Here is an 18,535-nt window from a genome sequence, read left to right on the forward strand (position 1 = left end):
CCCATGATTTGCTAGCTCTAGTTCCTTGGGCCACACAGGTATCCTGCCATCCAGCTCTTTTTATATGTGAGAGACATTCTGAACACTGTCCCTCTTTCTTTGCACAGAAGTATATACAGTGTGGCAGTTACCGTAATCTCCTCCCCCTTGCAAACAGCCCCTCTAGAATCTCGGACCTCTAGGACTCTCTGTCTTGCATGCTTGGGTGCAAGGCCAAGCACAATGAAGAGGAGAATAATTAGAGAAAGAGGAGGACATTGGTGGAGAACTGGGAGCAGGTAAGGTGAAAGGGCACAGGAGAAAAGAGATGCATGTAGGTTTTTTGGTTTCTGTGGGAAACAAGTTGACACACTTGGGCCTCATTTTGTATTAACAGAACAGAGAGTTGTAGATATAAGTAGCTAGATCGTGCAGCAACTGCCATGAAGTCTGTACACTGAAGAGAACAGTCTCACATCTAGTTTTCATTTTGTTTTATGTCATATTACCTTATTTATAGCATTCACTGGTATGTTTGTAGAACGCAGATGTTTTCAAATGCTCTGGTTTTGTCTACATGGTTATTTCCTTGTCCTATTTGTAAGGAATCCAACATTGTAAGACATATTGCATGTTTTTCTCTTGACGATTGTTTACCTTGAAGCGTCATGAGCTAACTTGAGCTGTTGGATTTTGTGGAGAAACTTTAAAAAGGGTCTGTGAAAAAGGCATTGTGGTGAGTCGCATTATGCACCCGAGCGTAAGGAGCAGATATCTGCCACCAGCCCAGCTTGGCCTGGATTGCCTCTGTGTTAGTTCCCCTGGTTAGTGCTTTTCTCCCTAACCACTCTTGTGACTGTGATAATGTGAGTTAAGGGCTGAGTTGCTAGTGATTTATGTGTGAGGTAGGCTGGTTTGAGGGAGGAAATCTATGGACCTAGTCATTTTCCTTGGTGGTAAGCTTTCAGGGGTGCAAAGATCGATCTTCCTGGGGACTTTTCTGGTACCAGGAAGATATCGCATAGATGGGACCTCCAAAGACACACATTTAATTTTTAGGCCTGTTGTTCCTATTATGAGATGTGAGTTTCTTCACTGATGGGGATGCTGCTTATCTGAGAAGAAACTGTGAAAGGTGGTGTAGTATAGAGGTGTGGCTTAAGCTTTTAAGTTTTCTTCAAGGTTTTTCCCCTAAGCTTCATACTTCAGACGGCCTACTTACATGAGACTAGTATGTGATGTCAGGCTAACAACTTCCTAAATACCTGCAAGCCAGATCAGTGTCTCTTTTCTCTATATTCCCATGGAAATCAAGGGTCCCGCCGAATTTTCCATCGAAACAGTTGATTTGTGCTGTCTCTAGGAATTCTACAGGGCGTACCGTTGCTTCCTAACCGGTGTCATTTGGGAGATCCACCTCTGTACGTTCAAATGATTAATTTTGAGACTCTGCTCGTGTGTGCAGTAAACCCTTTAATTCCCTAAGACCTTCCTTTCCTCCATCTCATACCCCATTAAGCCCGCTTCAGTTTATCTCCTGAATTTCTTTGGAATCTGTCAGCTCTCCCTCAACATCCTAATACTGAACTTGCCTGTCTGTTGCGATTAGGTCCTAACTAGTGTCCATATATCTTGTTTCCCTCCAATCCATTCTTCACACAAGAAAGCTTCAAAGCAAGTTGGAACATTGCTCATAAACATCGCTCACAAACATTGTTTTGAGAATAGAAAACACACTGGTGGCCTTTAAGACTCTGCGTGCTCTAGAATCCTCTCTGCTTCTCTAGCCCCATCTTGTGCCACGTTTGCCCTCACTTTCTATGCTTCAGATACACTGAATTAACCTTAGTTCTCACTCATCTGACAGAAGTCAGTTGAGAAATTATTTTTCACTGTGATTCCTAGCATTAAGGAATTTGATGATCAGGTTTTGTATGAGGACTAAAACTAAACTGGGAAGTGGAAGAATTGCGTTTCAACTGTTTCAGTCAACACGCATGTATTAATGATACCTAAGTATTGAACACCGGGCTAGGTTTCATGAGGGATACAGAAGTTCTGGCCATCTCTGGTTTTGGGTATCCCTTATTTGTTGAGACCTTTGCGTTGTTTGGTTGCCTTTTGTCTGTTTTCCAGATGGGAAAACAGGAACAAGGGAAGTATAGGTTATTACTAGGTGGGGTTGAACAAGTGGAGCAGCAAACTGCAAAGCAGGAAGAAGAGGGACGTACTATAGAGGGATGTGATTTCCATTTTCAAGGCGCCTGCGTCCTGTGCAGGGAGACAGCCTAACATAAAATGTGCCTAACAAAAGATCTATTGACTTCTTACTAAAAATCTCCAGTTCATATAACCCAGGGGTTTATACCTTCTCCTTTAAAAGTTCTATTCCTGGGACTTCCCTGGTGGTCCAGTGGTGAAGACTCTGCGCTTCCAATGCAGCAGGCGTGGGTTCAATCCCTGGTTGGGGAGCTAAGATCCCACATGCTGCGCAGCCAAAGAAATTTTTTTCAAAAGTTATACTCCTGTGTTGTTGAATTTAGTGGTTTAGATTTTGTTTGAATGTTAAGAAGATTTCAGTTTATTTACCAGGAACAAACAAAACATAATGTAAAAATAGTTTCCCAGAAACGATTTCCATCGTTCTCTTCTTCCCTTTCTCCCGCAGACTGACTGGTGTTTCATCTTGACAAGTTCTGTGAAGTTCTCTGTCATTCCATAGGAAAGCGGTCTGGCTTGGAGGTTGCAGTCCCAGGGAATTTTTCATCAGCGGGGAAGTCTCCATCACTACAGAGGAATCAAGGTTGAAGTCAGTCCCGGGTAAGTGAGATGCTCCCCCTAAACACCAACACAGCAGTCGTGTACCTTTCAAGGGGTTCAGGGGCAAGATGGGCAAGGCATTTCTACTAACTCTTCTTAAGGATCATGGACAGTGTGCCCTATGCTACGAGGTAAGCGGTGACTGTTGTAATTCTTACTGGTGATCATTTCATGTCACTGATCCTTGGCTCTCTTTGTATCTCATAGGACTGTTGTTAAGTCCAATACAAAATGAGTCTTCTTTTTAAAAAACTGAAATGTTTTACAAAGCCTAGCATTCTCATAGAGAGTCCTTTGAATTCTCCCCACTTTCCCGAGAGGCTAAGAACACTTCACACCATGAACTAGGAGAGGGGGTAGAGCCCTTTCTGATGAAATATAGAAACAAAGACAGAGTCTTAGCCTGCTTGCTCTCTGGACAGGATCTCGGACCACAAGGTCTTAAATCCTGGTATAAATGACAGAAGTGAGGACAGTTCAACTGGCACTCTCATAACAAGAGTTCTGAAACACCTTCCAAAGAGACTGTAGCAGTAGACGAGGGAAGGGAGTGCTACAGTGTGGTAGTACAGGGGGAATGCTCGGCTACAGCAGTGAAAAATGTGGTACCTATTGGTGTGCTCTCGGGGTTCTTGTACATGTAGCATAGATGACCTTTACAGTGTCCCTCCCACCTTCCCACCTGCATTAGGTGTTCTGTTTTTTTGTTTGTTTGTTTTTTTTTAATTTACGTTTATTGATTGATTGATTGAACTTATTTATTCTACGTATTTATTTTTTTGGCTGCACTGGGTCCTCATTGCTGTGCACGGGCTTTCTCTAGTTGCGGCTAGCGGGGTCTACTCTTGGTTGCGGTGTGCGGGCTTCTCATCGCGGTGGCCTCTCTTGTTGCGGAGCATGGGCTGTAGGCGCGTGGGCTTCGGTAGTTGCGGCTCACGGGCTCTGGAATGCAGGCTCAGTCGTTGTGGCACATGCGCTTAGTTGCTGCACGGCATGTGGGATCTTCGCAGACCGGGGCTCGAAGCCGTGTCCCCTGCATTGGCAGGCGCCACCAGGGAAGCCCTAGCTGTTCTTACATAGAGTCTAAAAACAGAGAGCACTGAGAGAAGGTAGTGGTTATTAAAGGCTCAGGATCTAAATTCTACCTGTCTCTACACCCCTTCCCAGCTGTCGATTTGACCCCGTTTGTGAATGCCGACCTCATTCTTCAACTTGCTCTGCCGTTTGTATACTCACCTTGAAAACTTGTTTCTGTGATGCGTTGAGCAGACACAGGGTGGCAGATTGCAGAGGTGGAAGCTGGTGGTCGGATATTTGTGGGCTGAATCTCCTTCAGTCCCATTCCCATTTCTGGTTGCGCAGAGGCCGTACTTCCTGTGTATGACGCGGAGCCATAGGATTGCGGGTAGGAGCCAAGTTCTCCATACAGTGAAGACCCCAGTGTGCCTTGGTTATAGTAATATACCTGGCTTCCTTCCTGGTAGGGAAGTGACAGGCGGCTATGCCCCTGATTTGTTCGTGGGCCTCCTGATACAGCAGTTCCCTTGGCTCTGGCCCTGTCGTCAGCTGCCCCTAGGAGGACTCTGAGCCCTAGCCACTTCTCTGGTAGATTTGCCTATTCCCCCACTATAATCACACCTGAATAAGGCAACTCAAACCTTTCAGAGATGTGTCGTGAACCTCTTGTTTTCTGAAATACCTATCTGGTGGTTGTGAGACTTAAGGCCAACCTCCCCGAGAGACTTTGTTTCTATTTCTCCTAGTAAACCTAGACTCATCTCCTGTCACCTTCAACTCTACTCCAATTGTGTTCTTTCAACCCAGACCCCTGACCCTGCTTTTTACTTCTGCCATTTCATCCTCACTCCTGCTTCCTTTCCTAAATCCATACGTCTCTTTTGGCCTTCCTAGCCCTGGGCCAAGTTCCTTCCTCTTTCCTCAGTTTTTACCCCTTTCCTTCATTCTCCCATCCAACTTTCAGGCCTTCCTTTCTCACGCCCCAGTTAGCAGCATCTCAAAATTCGAAAGGTTTATTACTCATCTATTAATTCTATTCCATTTACTTATTTGGTTCTATACCTATCTTACCTATGTATGGAAGAACCGCTGGTAGCCAAGGTGGCAGCAAGAATCCTAGCAGCTGTCACCTGACGTATCCGTAGTAGTCAGCAATTTCCATTTCTTTGTCCCTCTGGGTGAAAAATTGCAGCTTCCCCGAAGAGGTGTATCTGGCAGCATTCTCCCGTTGTTGTTGAGCCCGCCTCTTCATGGCCTCTCGCTCTGGCCTCTGCTCTTGTTCGATGGGCTTTGACATGACTGGCTCAGGCACGTTGGGTTCCCTCCATGGAACTCGTTGCTTGCTGAAGTCTTGGAGTAGAAGTTGGGTTTGGAGCTTGGGTGGGGACTGGCGCTTAGTCACAGCAGGGGGAACAGGCTCGCGCTGGAGAGAAGCGCCAGATGAAGTTTTGTAGGGTGCAGGCCTAGGAGCAGCAGGCTGAGGGACACGAGGCTGGGTATGGTTGGTCCAAGCCGGTTGGGTTGGGTTGGCCACAGTTGGCTGAGCTGGTTTGGCGGGACCTGGCAAAGAGGCAGGAGCTGGCTGGGATGAATTGACTGCAGCAGGTTGAGCTGAGTCAGTAGAACCAGGCTGGGCACGGTAAGCCACAGCAGGCCGATGTGAGGCCAGAGACTGTGGCCTCCGAGGAGCGGGTCGAGCTTGAGGCTTGTCCCAGGCAGAAAAAGGCAGAGGTATCAACTTGACCTTCCCAGGAGGAGGCCGCTCACACTGGGATGGAGATGGACACTCTGTTTCAGCACTGCTGTCTGCTTTCTGGGCTTGGACTTGCGTTTTCTCAGGCCTCTTACCCTCACGTGGGGTATGCCGCCGTGGCTGGATCGCTGGGGGTGGCTGGGGGTCTTTGGGGTTGCTTGAATTTCCCAAGAGCCGACAGGAAGAGAGCCCAGTTTTCGTCTCATTCTTCTTCCCCAGCGCATGAAGAACCTTCACAGACTCCAGCATGCGCACGCCAAGGGAGGTTCGAGGCTTTTGAAAGCTCTCTTGGCGAAGCTCAGTTTGGTGTTCCTTTCGCTTCGTGTTGGGGATTGCTGGCTTGTCTTCTGCCTTGACTTTGTTCCCTGACTGCTTGTTCTCTTCAGCCTTGTTTCTTCCTCTGGTCCTTTTGGTCTTTTCCTGCCCATGGCTCTCAGTTTTGCTGATCTTTCCGGATGCAGCTTTCTGAGGTTTGCCTTGAGAGTGCTTGGCCGTGTTCGCAGGAGCCCTGTCACTGACTGCAGCAGTGCATATAACCGCTTCTCCCCCTAACAGGCACTCTGGATCCTTTGGCTGGATTTTGGCCTTGGGAGCACCACCGATAGGCTCAGAGGCTTTCTGTTTGTTCTTCCTGGGTTGATCAGAGGGAACCTTTACGACACTTGGCTTTTCCTGCACCTGATTCACCTTAATGGCTCTGGTGTCTTCAGCTTTGATCACGTTGGGACCTTGGGATCGATCAAGATCTTTCCAAGAATTAAAGAGCTGGGGAAGGTGAATATCCTCCGCCAGTGTAGTAATGTCTGCAAGACCACTGCTAGGTTCAGTCCCATTTTCAAGTGTCCCTAGGTCCTGACGACTCAGGCTGTTCTCTCCCAGATCAGCATTTTCAGAACCAGGCTGCTCCTCTTGGCTGAGGGGATCGGTGCAGGCCAGCGGCTGGGGAATATCAGGGATTCCTAAAGGGAGTAGTGGAGGATCTTGGTTTTCTATTGGGATCTGGTAGGCCTCCAGAGGCTTTGACAGCTTGGTTTTGATATCCTCCACGTTCTTACTCTCTGTTTGTCCCTGGCTTGGAGCTGGAGGCAGGGCCAGGAGACGCCTGGCACTCTGGACTGGAGCTGTCACTGAAATGTCCCCAAGTTCAGATGGTGGGTTACTCTCAAGTATGTGACTGTTTCTGCTACTGCAGGACTTGGGGAGTTCTTGAGTTTGTGTCACACAAAACGTCTGGCTTGGAGGTTGCAATCCCAGGGAATTTTTCATCACCAGGGAAGGCTCCATCACTACAAAGGGATCAAGGGAGAAGTCAGTCCCTGGTAAATGAGATGCTCCCCCTAAACACCAACACAGCAGTCATGTACCTTTCAAGGGGTTCAGGGGCAAGATGGGCAAGGCATTTCTACTAACTCTTCTTAAGGATCATGGACAGTGCCCTATGCTACGAGGTAAGCGGTGACTGTTGTAATGCTTAACTGGTGATCATTTCATGTCACTGATCCTTGGCTCTCTTTGTATCTCATAGGACTGTTGTAAGTCCAATACAAAATGAGTCTTCTTTTTAAACAACTGAAATGTTTTACAAAGCCTAGCATTCTCATATAGAGTCCTTTCAATTCTCCCCACTTTCCCGAGAGGCTAAGAACACTTCACACCATGAACTAGGAGAGGGGGTAGAGCCCTTTCTGACGAAATACAGAAACAAAGACAGAGTCTTAGCCTGCTTGCTCTCTGGACAGGATCTCGGACCACAAGGTCTTAAATCCTGGTATAAATGACGGAAGTGAGGACACTTCAACTGGCACTCTCATAACAAGAGTTCTGAAACACCTTCCAAAGAGACTGTAGCAGTAGACGAGGGAAGGGAGTGCTACAGTGTGGTAGTACAGGGGGAATGCTCGGCTACAGCAGTGAAAAATGTGGTACCTATTGGTGTGCTCTCGGGGTTCTTGTACATGTAGCATAGATGACCTTTACAGTGTCCCTGCCACCTTCCCACCTGCATTAGGTGTTCTTTTTGTTTTTTTGTTTTTTTGTTTTTTTTTAATTTACGTTTATTTATTGATTGATTGTTTGAACTTATTTATTCTACGTATTTATTTTTTTGGCTGCACAGGGTCTTCATTGCTGTGCACGGGCTTTCTCTAGTTGCGGCTAGCGGGGTCTACTCTTGGTTGCGCTGTGCGGGCTTCTCTTGTTGCGGAGCATGCGCTCTAGGCGCGTGGGCTTCGGTAGTTGCGGCTCACGGGCTCTAGAATGCAGGCTCAGTCGTTGTGGCACATGGGCTTAGTTGCTCCACGGCATGTGGGATCTTCCCAGACCAGGGCTCGAACCCGTGTCCCCCGCATTGCATTGGCAGGCGGATTCTTAACCACGGCGCCACCAGGGAAGCCCTAGGTGTTCTTATATAGAGTCTAAAAACAGAGGGCACTGAGCGAAGGTAGTGGTTACTAAAGGCTCAGGATCTAAATTCTACCTGTCTCTACACCCCTTCCCAGCTGTCGATTTGACCCCATTTGTGAATGCCGACCTCATTCTTCAGCTTTCTCTGCCGTTTGTATACTCACCTTGAAAACTTGTTTCTGTGATGCGTTGAGCAGACACAGGGTGGCAGATTGCAGAGGTGGAAGCTGGTGGTCGGATATTTGTGGGCTGAATCTCCTTCAGTCCCATTCCCATTTCTGGTTGCGCAGAGGCCCTACTTCCTGTGTATGACGCGGAGCCATAGGATTGCGGGCAGGAGCCAAGTTCTCCATACAGTGAAGACCCCAGTGTGCCTTGGTTATAGTAATATACCTGGCTTCCTTCCTGGTAGGGAAGTGACAGGCGGCTATGCCCCTGATTTGGAATCTGAGATGGTGCTCCCTGAGCAAGCCTGGCAGAAAGTGATGGATATAGAGGGACCATGTTATTGGCGTCTGAAGTTTTATCATACTGGGCTGCCATAAACATGGAGGAAGCAGCTGGGTGCCGGTCAGTGAGTGCCAGAGTAAAGTCTCCGAGTGAAGAGGAATTCTTTTCAGTGCTTCCTGTGATGTCCCACTCAAGAACACCTGGATAGGAAGGAGCTGAAGTGGAGATCTGGCTGTGGTCAGTAACTCCAGATAACATAGTCGTGCTGGAATGTTGGTAAAGGTAGGCACTACCCATGAGTGTCTGGAAAGAGGTACCGGTAGCCGATGCCGAACTGACGGCAGGGGCAGAGACTCTGGAGAAGTTGCAGACACTTCGTGTTAGGGAAGTTGCATTGCTCACCACAGGAAGACAATGCTGCAGAGAATTTAGAGTTCCAAGTAGAGATGGATTTTGGAAATTTTCTGTAAGAACAAGAGGGTCATGAAAAACTCAGGGAGGTTGAGAAATTCTCACTACGTTTGAGGAACAGCAGTATCTTAAGGTTCTTGCTCTCAGGACACCTCTACTATCGACCCTTCCTGAGAAACCCAAAATCAGACAGTTAATGATGGCTGTAAGGACTGAGCAGTTTTCCACTCTTCTGTATTAACTGCCTGTGCTCCCATCTTGGGCACAGATGGGCAGAAGAGCCAAGTGGTATGGTTCAGACATTGTTCTCTAGGCTGGAAGCAACCTTCTCCCTGCCCTGTCTTTCCCTTCAGCCTGCACTCGTATTGACTTCTATGCTATTTCCTAGACTGGAAGCATTTTAGAACTAGGAGGCCCTTAGAGAACTTTCTCTTTTTTCAGTCTCATTTCACGAGTAAGGAAACTGAGGCTCAGAGAGGTCGGGTTGACTTGTTCAGGTTCTCTCATTATGTTAGTGTCATTACCAGGTTTCAGAACCTAAGTATCCTGACTTCCTTGCCAGGACTCCACTCTGAGCATGATAGTGCCAGAAAGCAGGAGAAATAGAACTTATAATATAAGCATTTTTTTTGTCCATTAGAAAACAGTACGGCCATTACCATTGTCATCTTCAGTGTCTCCCTTTGCTTGTGCAGTTCCCATGCTATTACCTAGAGTTGACGTATATATAGCTCAGTCCAACTGGTGAACTGAAAGAGTCATTTTTGCCCTCTTCAAGCCTGGTTTCTCATCCTACCTCAAAATGATTACCCGAAAGTGGATTTCTTAAGTGCTTTTGGAAAGAGAAAAGTTATCTGATTACTTCAGATTACTCATCTATAAAGTGGTTATAACACCACCACCAATAATAATAGCAGTAATAATTAATAGATGAATAAGCTGATCTATTGCGTATGATTTATATGGAGGAAGATACAATAAGTTCTAGAAAGACAAAGAAAAATCATGAAAAACATGTTACGTAACGAAAAAGAAATCCATAGATATTAATGAAAACTGGGGTATGTGGGCAAGTATCAAAGCCTAATGAATTTACTAACAAATGACATTCTGTACCATACATGCAATATTATGAAAGTGAATTTTGCCCACTCTATTTTAGTGAATACTATTAACCAAAAAACACGATGGAGGTGATAGAGGTGAATGAATTCCTAGCCAATGCATACAGACACAGACGATAAATCAGTAAAAAATGCACAACAAGCAACAGAATGCAACAAATGTGAATGTATAGGTAGCCACAACATATATAGACAAGTATTTCAATGAAAACCGGTACAAAGCAGACAGCAAAATAGTAAGTGTAAAAGAGTTTCATTATTGTGCTCATTCATATTTTTACCCAGCAAGTAACAGGTATTAAGCCTAGGAGAAATATATCTTTCCATGAATATAACTCATATAATAAGCAGAAAGGAAGCTTAAAAAGTATCAAGAAGGTTTTTGTATTTATCCTAGAACTTAGAATCATCTTCCACATCCAAGAAGATGACATCCCAAGACCTCAAAAAACCATCATCCCTAGAATCCAATTAAAAAAGATTTTCAAATGTAAGAAAATCCAAAGGACTCCACAACATTGTTTTAGATAAATGTGGATGTTTGTGTTTTCTTTTTTTCTTTTGCCGCGCCGCGTGGCCCTGGCCGTGAAAGCACCGAGTCCTAAGCGCTGGACCGCCAGGGAATTCCCTAAATGGGGAATTAGAGATGTGGGGCTTGACTTTTTCTTTTTCTTCTCCGGTAGCTAAGATCTACAAGCGAACGATGGCTGTTGATCAATGTGCTCTCTGTGTTAGGAAGGAAATAACTGTAAAAATTGAAAAGCAACCTTGCCTTAGAAGCTACATATCACACAAAGGAAATAGTCCTTCTGATTCAATGTAGAAGATATCATTTAAAATGTTTAATTGGTCAAATGTCTACCTAGTTTAAAAATTAGAAAGAATAGAACACTGAAAAGCAGCCCCCTAGATAACCACTTTGGTTTCTGGTTTCTAGGAAGCATCATTTCTAAAACATACTTCTAAAATGTTTCTATTCCAAACTGTCAAGTGCCAGCTGTATTCAGAGAGGCAATAAAAGAAAGAAAACGGAGTATGACTTTTCTGATAGGCTGCCCTTCCTGGTGATCCCCTGTTCTGGCCTTACTTTCCTTCTTAGTCTGTTAATGTAAGGATTTGCTACCATCAGCTTTGTTTTGCCCTGCTCTGAGCAGATTTCCCTCTGTGCTGTTTCTGCTTTAATTTAAAATCTTTGGCTCCCATCAACATTCCATGGCAAACTGCCTCTTTCTTGAGAGCTCCTCTATGCTTTCCCTCTTCATTCTTATATTTTTTTCCCATCTCTTGGTTCCTGTTGGCCTGTGCTAATGAAAACAATCCTAAACTTGCTTACGTTTGACTCTGTGCCTCCCTATATAGCCCAGTACTCTCCATCCTCTCTCCCTATTCTCTCTTTTCAACTAGTCGAAATACTAGTGGAGGGAGACCATTGGAGATGAAACATCTTGGTATATATCGCTAGTTTTCTGTGTCACCTGGCTTTTCTATGTTTCTGTTGAAACACTCTTTTGAGAAGTCTCTGATTTCATTTTCTACATGGGTACCCTTTAAGGCTCAATATTGGAAAAGAAGGGGATCAGAGTGATCAACCCAATGTGGTATCCTAACGTAACAGATAAGGAAAGCAGCAGGCTTTGTGAGGCAGTCAGTGATTTGTCCAAAGTCACACAGACAGTAAACGTCAAAGTCAAAACTGAAATTAGGTCTCCAGACTTGTAGTTCAATACTTTCCCTCATTATTCCACGCTATTTTGAATCTCCTCCTCAATTTAGGGGCAAAAGAAATCGAACGCAAAACTTTCCAAAGTTTCTTTTCTTACCTGACATGGTCAGAGAAGAGGAGACATCAACTGCAGGTACAAGGGATGAGGAGACAACACTAGAGGATGTCTGAGTGGCTGCAGCTGAACGGCGCACGTGTCCAGTACAAAGGTCACTGGTTACTGGTCCAAACGGCTCCACGGAAACCCCAAGACCTCTACCAAGTGGTAGTAGGTTTGGTAGGAGAGTGATGTCACAAAGCAGGCACTTGAAAGGTATGAGCTAGCCAATAGGGAGGTCCGATCCCCAACAGGAGGGCGGGCTTGGGTGAAGAGAGCGTAGGAGAGCTAAAACAACCCCTCAACTTCTGAGCTCTGGGGAGGAAATCCTAGAAGACAGATTTACCTCCCCCAGGCTCTTCCATTAGGGAAATCATTGCAACATTTCTTACAGACGTTCATTAATATAATTAACTAACAGTTACTTATATTCTACAGAGTATTCTATTTTATGTATCATATACTTAGAGCTATATAGATCTTATTTAACTAGTATCCTTAGGAAGGAAAGAGCCATGTAGTTTGAACTATTACAGTTGTAACTTGGTTAAAGAGCAGGGTGAAGTTTGTTGAGTGTACCCTGTGGAGAATGTTGTGGTCCAAGGCTCTTCTCTTTTAGTTTCTTCTCCTTGACTCCTACCTTCCTTGGGCTGGGCTAGGCTGGGGGCCAGGTTGGACTTGCGACTTAACATTTCTCTTCCGCTTTCTTTTTTTTTTTTTTTCTTCCATTATGGGCATTGCTTCTAGGACAAGCCTTGGTCTTGCATTGGATGTTCCTTCCTGTCAACTTCCAGCAGCAGGAGTCTTCTTTTCAGTGCTTGATGCTTCACGAAATAGACTCTGCCCATTGGCAGCAAATACCAGAGAGCCAGGAGACAGAGCTGGTTGCAGACCTTTCCTCTTCCAGCCTTTGGTTGCAATTGTTTTGCCCATGATTTGCTAGCTCTAGTTCCTTGGGCCACACAGGTATCCTGCCATCCAGCTCTTTTTATATGTGAGAGACATTCTGAACACTGTCCCTCTTTCTTTGCACAGAAGTATATACAGTGTGGCAGTTACCGTAATCTCCTCCCCCTTGCAAACAGCCCCTCTAGAATCTCGGACCTCTAGGACTCTCTGTCTTGCATGCTTGGGTGCAAGGCCAAGCACAATGAAGAGGAGAATAATTAGAGAAAGAGGAGGACATTGGTGGAGAACTGGGAGCAGGTAAGGTGAAAGGGCACAGGAGAAAAGAGATGCATGTAGGTTTTTTGGTTTCTGTGGGAAACAAGTTGACACACTTGGGCCTCATTTTGTATTAACAGAACAGAGAGTTGTAGATATAAGTAGCTAGATCGTGCAGCAACTGCCATGAAGTCTGTACACTGAAGAGAACAGTCTCACATCTAGTTTTCATTTTGTTTTATGTCATATTACCTTATTTATAGCATTCACTGGTATGTTTGTAGAACGCAGATGTTTTCAAATGCTCTGGTTTTGTCTACATGGTTATTTCCTTGTCCTATTTGTAAGGAATCCAACATTGTAAGACATATTGCATGTTTTTCTCTTGACGATTGTTTACCTTGAAGCGTCATGAACTAACTTGAGCTGTTGGATTTTGTGGAGAAACTTTAAAAAGGGTCTGTGAAAAAGGCATTGTGGTGAGTCGCATTATGCACCCGAGCGTAAGGAGCAGATATCTGCCACCAGCCCAGCTTGGCCTGGATTGCCTCTGTGTTAGTTCCCCTGGTTAGTGCTTTTCTCCCTAACCACTCTTGTGACTGTGATAATGTGAGTTAAGGGCTGAGTTGCTAGTGATTTATGTGTGAGGTAGGCTGGTTTGAGGGAGGAAATCTATGGACCTAGTCATTTTCCTTGGTGGTAAGCTTTCAGGGGTGCAAAGATCGATCTTCCTGGGGACTTTTCTGGTACCAGGAAGATATCGCATAGATGGGACCTCCAAAGACACACATTTAATTTTTAGGCCTGTTGTTCCTATTATGGGATGTGAGTTTCTTCACTGATGGGGATGCTGCTTATCTGAGAAGAAACTGTGAAAGGTGGTGTAGTATAGAGGTGTGGCTTAAGCTTTTAAGTTTTCTTCAAGGTTTTTCCCCTAAGCTTCATACTTCAGACGGCCTACTTACATGAGACTAGTATGTGATGTCAGGCTAACAACTTCCTAAATACCTGCAAGCCAGATCAGTGTCTCTTTTCTCTATATTCCCATGGAAATCAAGGGTCCCGCCGAATTTTCCATCGAAACAGTTGATTTGTGCTGTCTCTAGGAATTCTACAGGGCGTACCGTTGCTTCCTAACCGGTGTCATTTGGGAGATCGATCCCCCTCTGTACGTTCAAATGATTAATTTTGAGACTCTGCTCATGTGTGCAGTAAACCCTTTAATTCCCTAAGACCTTCCTTTCCTCCATCTCATACCCCATGAAGCCCGCTTCAGTTTATCTCCTGAATTTCTTTGGAATCTGTCAGCTCTCCCTCAACATCCTAATACTGAACTTGCCTGTCTGTTGCGATTAGGTCCTAACTAGTGTCCATATATCTTGTTTCCCTCCAATCCATTCTTCACACAAGAAAGCTTCAAAGCAAGTTGGAACATTGCTCATAAACATCGCTCACAAACATTGTTTTGAGAATAGAAAACACACTGGTGGCCTTTAAGACTCTGCGTGCTCTAGAATCCTCTCTGCTTCTCTAGCCCCATCTTGTGCCACGTTTGCCCTCACTTTCTATGCTTCAGATACACTGAATTAACCTTAGTTCTCACTCATCTGACAGAAGTCAGTTGAGAAATTATTTTTCACTGTGATTCCTAGCATTAAGGAATTTGATGATCAGGTTTTGTATGAGGACTAAAACTAAACTGGGAAGTGGAAGAATTGCGTTTCAACTGTTTCAGTCAACACGCATGTATTAATGATACCTAAGTATTGAACACCGGGCTAGGTTTCATGAGGGATACAGAAGTTCTGGCCATCTCTGGTTTTGGGTATCCCTTATTTGTTGAGACCTTTGCGTTGTTTGGTTGCCTTTTGTCTGTTTTCCAGATGGGAAAACAGGAACAAGGGAAGTATAGGTTATTACTAGGTGGGGTTGAACAAGTGGAGCAGCAAACTGCAAAGCAGAAAGAAGAGGGACGTACTATAGAGGCATGTGATTTCCATTTTCAAGGCGCCTGCGTCCTGTGCAGGGAGACAGCCTAACATAAAATGTGCCTAACAAAAGATCTATTGACTTCTTACTAAAAATCTCCAGTTCATATAACCCAGGGGTTTATACCTTCTCCTTTAAAAGTTCTATTCCTGGGACTTCCCTGGTGGTCCAGTGGTGAAGACTCTGCGCTTCCAATGCAGCAGGCGTGGGTTCAATCCCTGGTTGGGGAGCTAAGATCCCACATGCTGCGCAGCCAAAGAAATTTTTTTCAAAAGTTATACTCCTGTGTTGTTGAATTTAGTGGTTTAGATTTTGTTTGAATGTTAAGAAGATTTCAGTTTATTTACCAGGAACAAACAAAACATAATGTAAAAATAGTTTCCCAGAAACGATTTCCATCGTTCTCTTCTTCCCTTTCTCCCGCAGACTGACTGGTGTTTCATCTTGACAAGTTCTCTGAAGTTCTCTGTCATTCCATAGGAAAGCGGTCTGGCTTGGAGGTTGCAATCCCAGGGAATTTTTCATCAGCGGGGAAGTCTCCATCACTACAGAGGAATCAAGGTTGAAGTCAGTCCCGGGTAAGTGAGATGCTCCCCCTAAACACCAACACAGCAGTCGTGTACCTTTCAAGGGGTTCAGGGGCAAGATGGGCAAGGCATTTCTACTAACTCTTCTTAAGGATCATGGACAGTGTGCCCTATGCTACGAGGTAAGCGGTGACTGTTGTAATTCTTACTGGTGATCATTTCATGTCACTGATCCTTGGCTCTCTTTGTATCTCATAGGACTGTTGTTAAGTCCAATACAAAATGAGTCTTCTTTTTAAAAAACTGAAATGTTTTACAAAGCCTAGCATTCTCATAGAGAGTCCTTTGAATTCTCCCCACTTTCCCGAGAGGCTAAGAACACTTCACACCATGAACTAGGAGAGGGGGTAGAGCCCTTTCTGATGAAATATAGAAACAAAGACAGAGTCTTAGCCTGCTTGCTCTCTGGACAGGATCTCGGACCACAAGGTCTTAAATCCTGGTATAAATGACAGAAGTGAGGACAGTTCAACTGGCACTCTCATAACAAGAGTTCTGAAACACCTTCCAAAGAGACTGTAGCAGTAGACGAGGGAAGGGAGTGCTACAGTGTGGTAGTACAGGGGGAATGCTCGGCTACAGCAGTGAAAAATGTGGTACCTATTGGTGTGCTCTCGGGGTTCTTGTACATGTAGCATAGATGACCTTTACAGTGTCCCTCCCACCTTCCCACCTGCATTAGGTGTTCTGTTTTTTTGTTTGTTTTTTTTTTTTTAATTTACGTTTATTGATTGATTGATTGAACTTATTTATTCTACGTATTTATTTTTTTGGCTGCACTGGGTCCTCATTGCTCTGCACGGGCTTTCTCTAGTTGCGGCTAGCGGGGTCTACTCTTGGTTGCGGTGTGCGGGCTTCTCATCGCGGTGGCCTCTCTTGTTGCGGAGCATGGGCTGTAGGCGCGTGGGCTTCGGTAGTTGCGGCTCACGGGCTCTGGAATGCAGGCTCAGTCGTTGTGGCACATGCGCTTAGTTGCTGCACGGCATGTGGGATCTTCGCAGACCGGGGCTCGAAGCCGTGTCCCCTGCATTGGCAGGCGCCACCAGGGAAGCCCTAGCTGTTCTTACATAGAGTCTAAAAACAGAGAGCACTGAGAGAAGGTAGTGGTTATTAAAGGCTCAGGATCTAAATTCTACCTGTCTCTACACCCCTTCCCAGCTGTCGATTTGACCCCGTTTGTGAATGCCGACCTCATTCTTCAACTTGCTCTGCCGTTTGTATACTCACCTTGAAAACTTGTTTCTGTGATGCGTTGAGCAGACACAGGGTGGCAGATTGCAGAGGTGGAAGCTGGTGGTCGGATATTTGTGGGCTGAATCTCCTTCAGTCCCATTCCCATTTCTGGTTGCGCAGAGGCCCTACTTCCTGTGTATGACGCGGAGCCATAGGATTGCGGGCAGGAGCCAAGTTCTCCATACAGTGAAGACCCCAGTGTGCCTTGGTTATAGTAATATACCTGGCTTCCTTCCTGGTAGGGAAGTGACAGGCGGCTATGCCCCTGATTTGTTCGTGGGCCTCCTGATACAGCAGTTCCCTTGGCTCTGGCCCTGTCGTCAGCTGCCCCTAGGAGGACTCTGAGCCCTAGCCACTTCTCTGGTAGATTTGCCTATTCCCCCACTATAATCACACCTGAATAAGGCAACTCAAACCTTTCAGAGATGTGTCGTGAACCTCTTGTTTTCTGAAATACCTATCTGGTGGTTGTGAGACTTAAGGCCAACCTCCCCGAGAGACTTTGTTTCTATTTCTCCTAGTAAACCTAGACTCATCTCCTGTCACCTTCAACTCTACTCCAATTGTGTTCTTTCAACCCAGACCCCTGACCCTGCTTTTTACTTCTGCCATTTCATCCTCACTCCTGCTTCCTTTCCTAAATCCATACGTCTCTTTTGGCCTTCCTAGCCCTGGGCCAAGTTCCTTCCTCTTTCCTCAGTTTTTACCCCTTTCCTTCATTCTCCCATCCAACTTTCAGGCCTTCCTTTCTCACGCCCCAGTTAGCAGCATCTCAAAATTCGAAAGGTTTATTACTCATCTATTAATTCTATTCCATTTACTTATTCGGTTCTATACCTATCTTACCTATGTATGGAAGAACCGCTGGTAGCCAAGGTGGCAGCAAGAATCCTAGCAGCTGTCACCTGACGTATCCGTAGTAGTCAGCAATTTCCATTTCTTTGTCCCTCTGGGTGAAAAATTGCAGCTTCCCCGAAGAGGTGTATCTGGCAGCATTCTCCCGTTGTTGTTGAGCCCGCCTCTTCATGGCCTCTCGCTCTGGCCTCTGCTCTTGTTCGATGGGCTTTGACATGACTGGCTCAGGCACGTTGGGTTCCCTCCATGGAACTCGTTGCTTGCTGAAGTCTTGGAGTAGAAGTTGGGTTTGGAGCTTGGGTGGGGACTGGCGCTTAGTCACAGCAGGGGGAACAGGCTCGCGCTGGAGAGAAGCGCCAGATGAAGTTTTGTAGGGTGCAGGCCTAGGAGCAGCAGGCTGAGGGACACGAGGCTGGGTATGGTTGGTCCAAGCCGGTTGGGTTGGGTTGGCCACAGTTGGCTGAGCTGGTTTGGCGGGACCTGGCAAAGAGGCAGGAGCTGGCTGGGATGAATTGACTGCAGCAGGTTGAGCTGAGTCAGTAGAACCAGGCTGGGCACGGTAAGCCACAGCAGGCCGATGTGAGGCCAGAGACTGTGGCCTCCGAGGAGCGGGTCGAGCTTGAGGCTTGTCCCAGGCAGAAAAAGGCAGAGGTATCAACTTGACCTTCCCAGGAGGAGGCCGCTCACACTGGGATGGAGATGGACACTCTGTTTCAGCACTGCTGTCTGCTTTCTGGGCTTGGACTTGCGTTTTCTCAGGCCTCTTACCCTCACGTGGGGTATGCCGCCGTGGCTGGATCGCTGGGGGTGGCTGGGGGTCTTTGGGGTTGCTTGAATTTCCCAAGAGCCGACAGGAAGAGAGCCCAGTTTTCGTCTCATTCTTCTTCCCCAGCGCATGAAGAACCTTCACAGACTCCAGCATGCGCACGC

General features: G+C 45.9%; 1 pseudogene across 1 annotated transcript in view; it reads left to right on the forward strand.

Annotated features, from left to right (window-relative positions):
• The window catches only part of LOC309653935, a 111,698-nt pseudogene that overhangs the window by 72,381 nt on the left and 20,782 nt on the right, over nt 1-18,535 (forward strand). Inside the window, exon 7 of the transcript in view lies at nt 2,702-2,799. The product of the transcript in view is annotated as an uncharacterized misc_RNA (transcript). The remainder of the gene's footprint in view (nt 1-2,701; nt 2,800-18,535) is intronic.

The sequence above is a fragment of the Balaenoptera physalus genome (genome assembly GCF_965194825.1).
Source record: "Balaenoptera physalus genome assembly, contig: HAP1_SCAFFOLD_1508, whole genome shotgun sequence".
In the NCBI taxonomy this organism is placed as follows: Eukaryota; Metazoa; Chordata; class Mammalia; order Artiodactyla; family Balaenopteridae; genus Balaenoptera; species Balaenoptera physalus.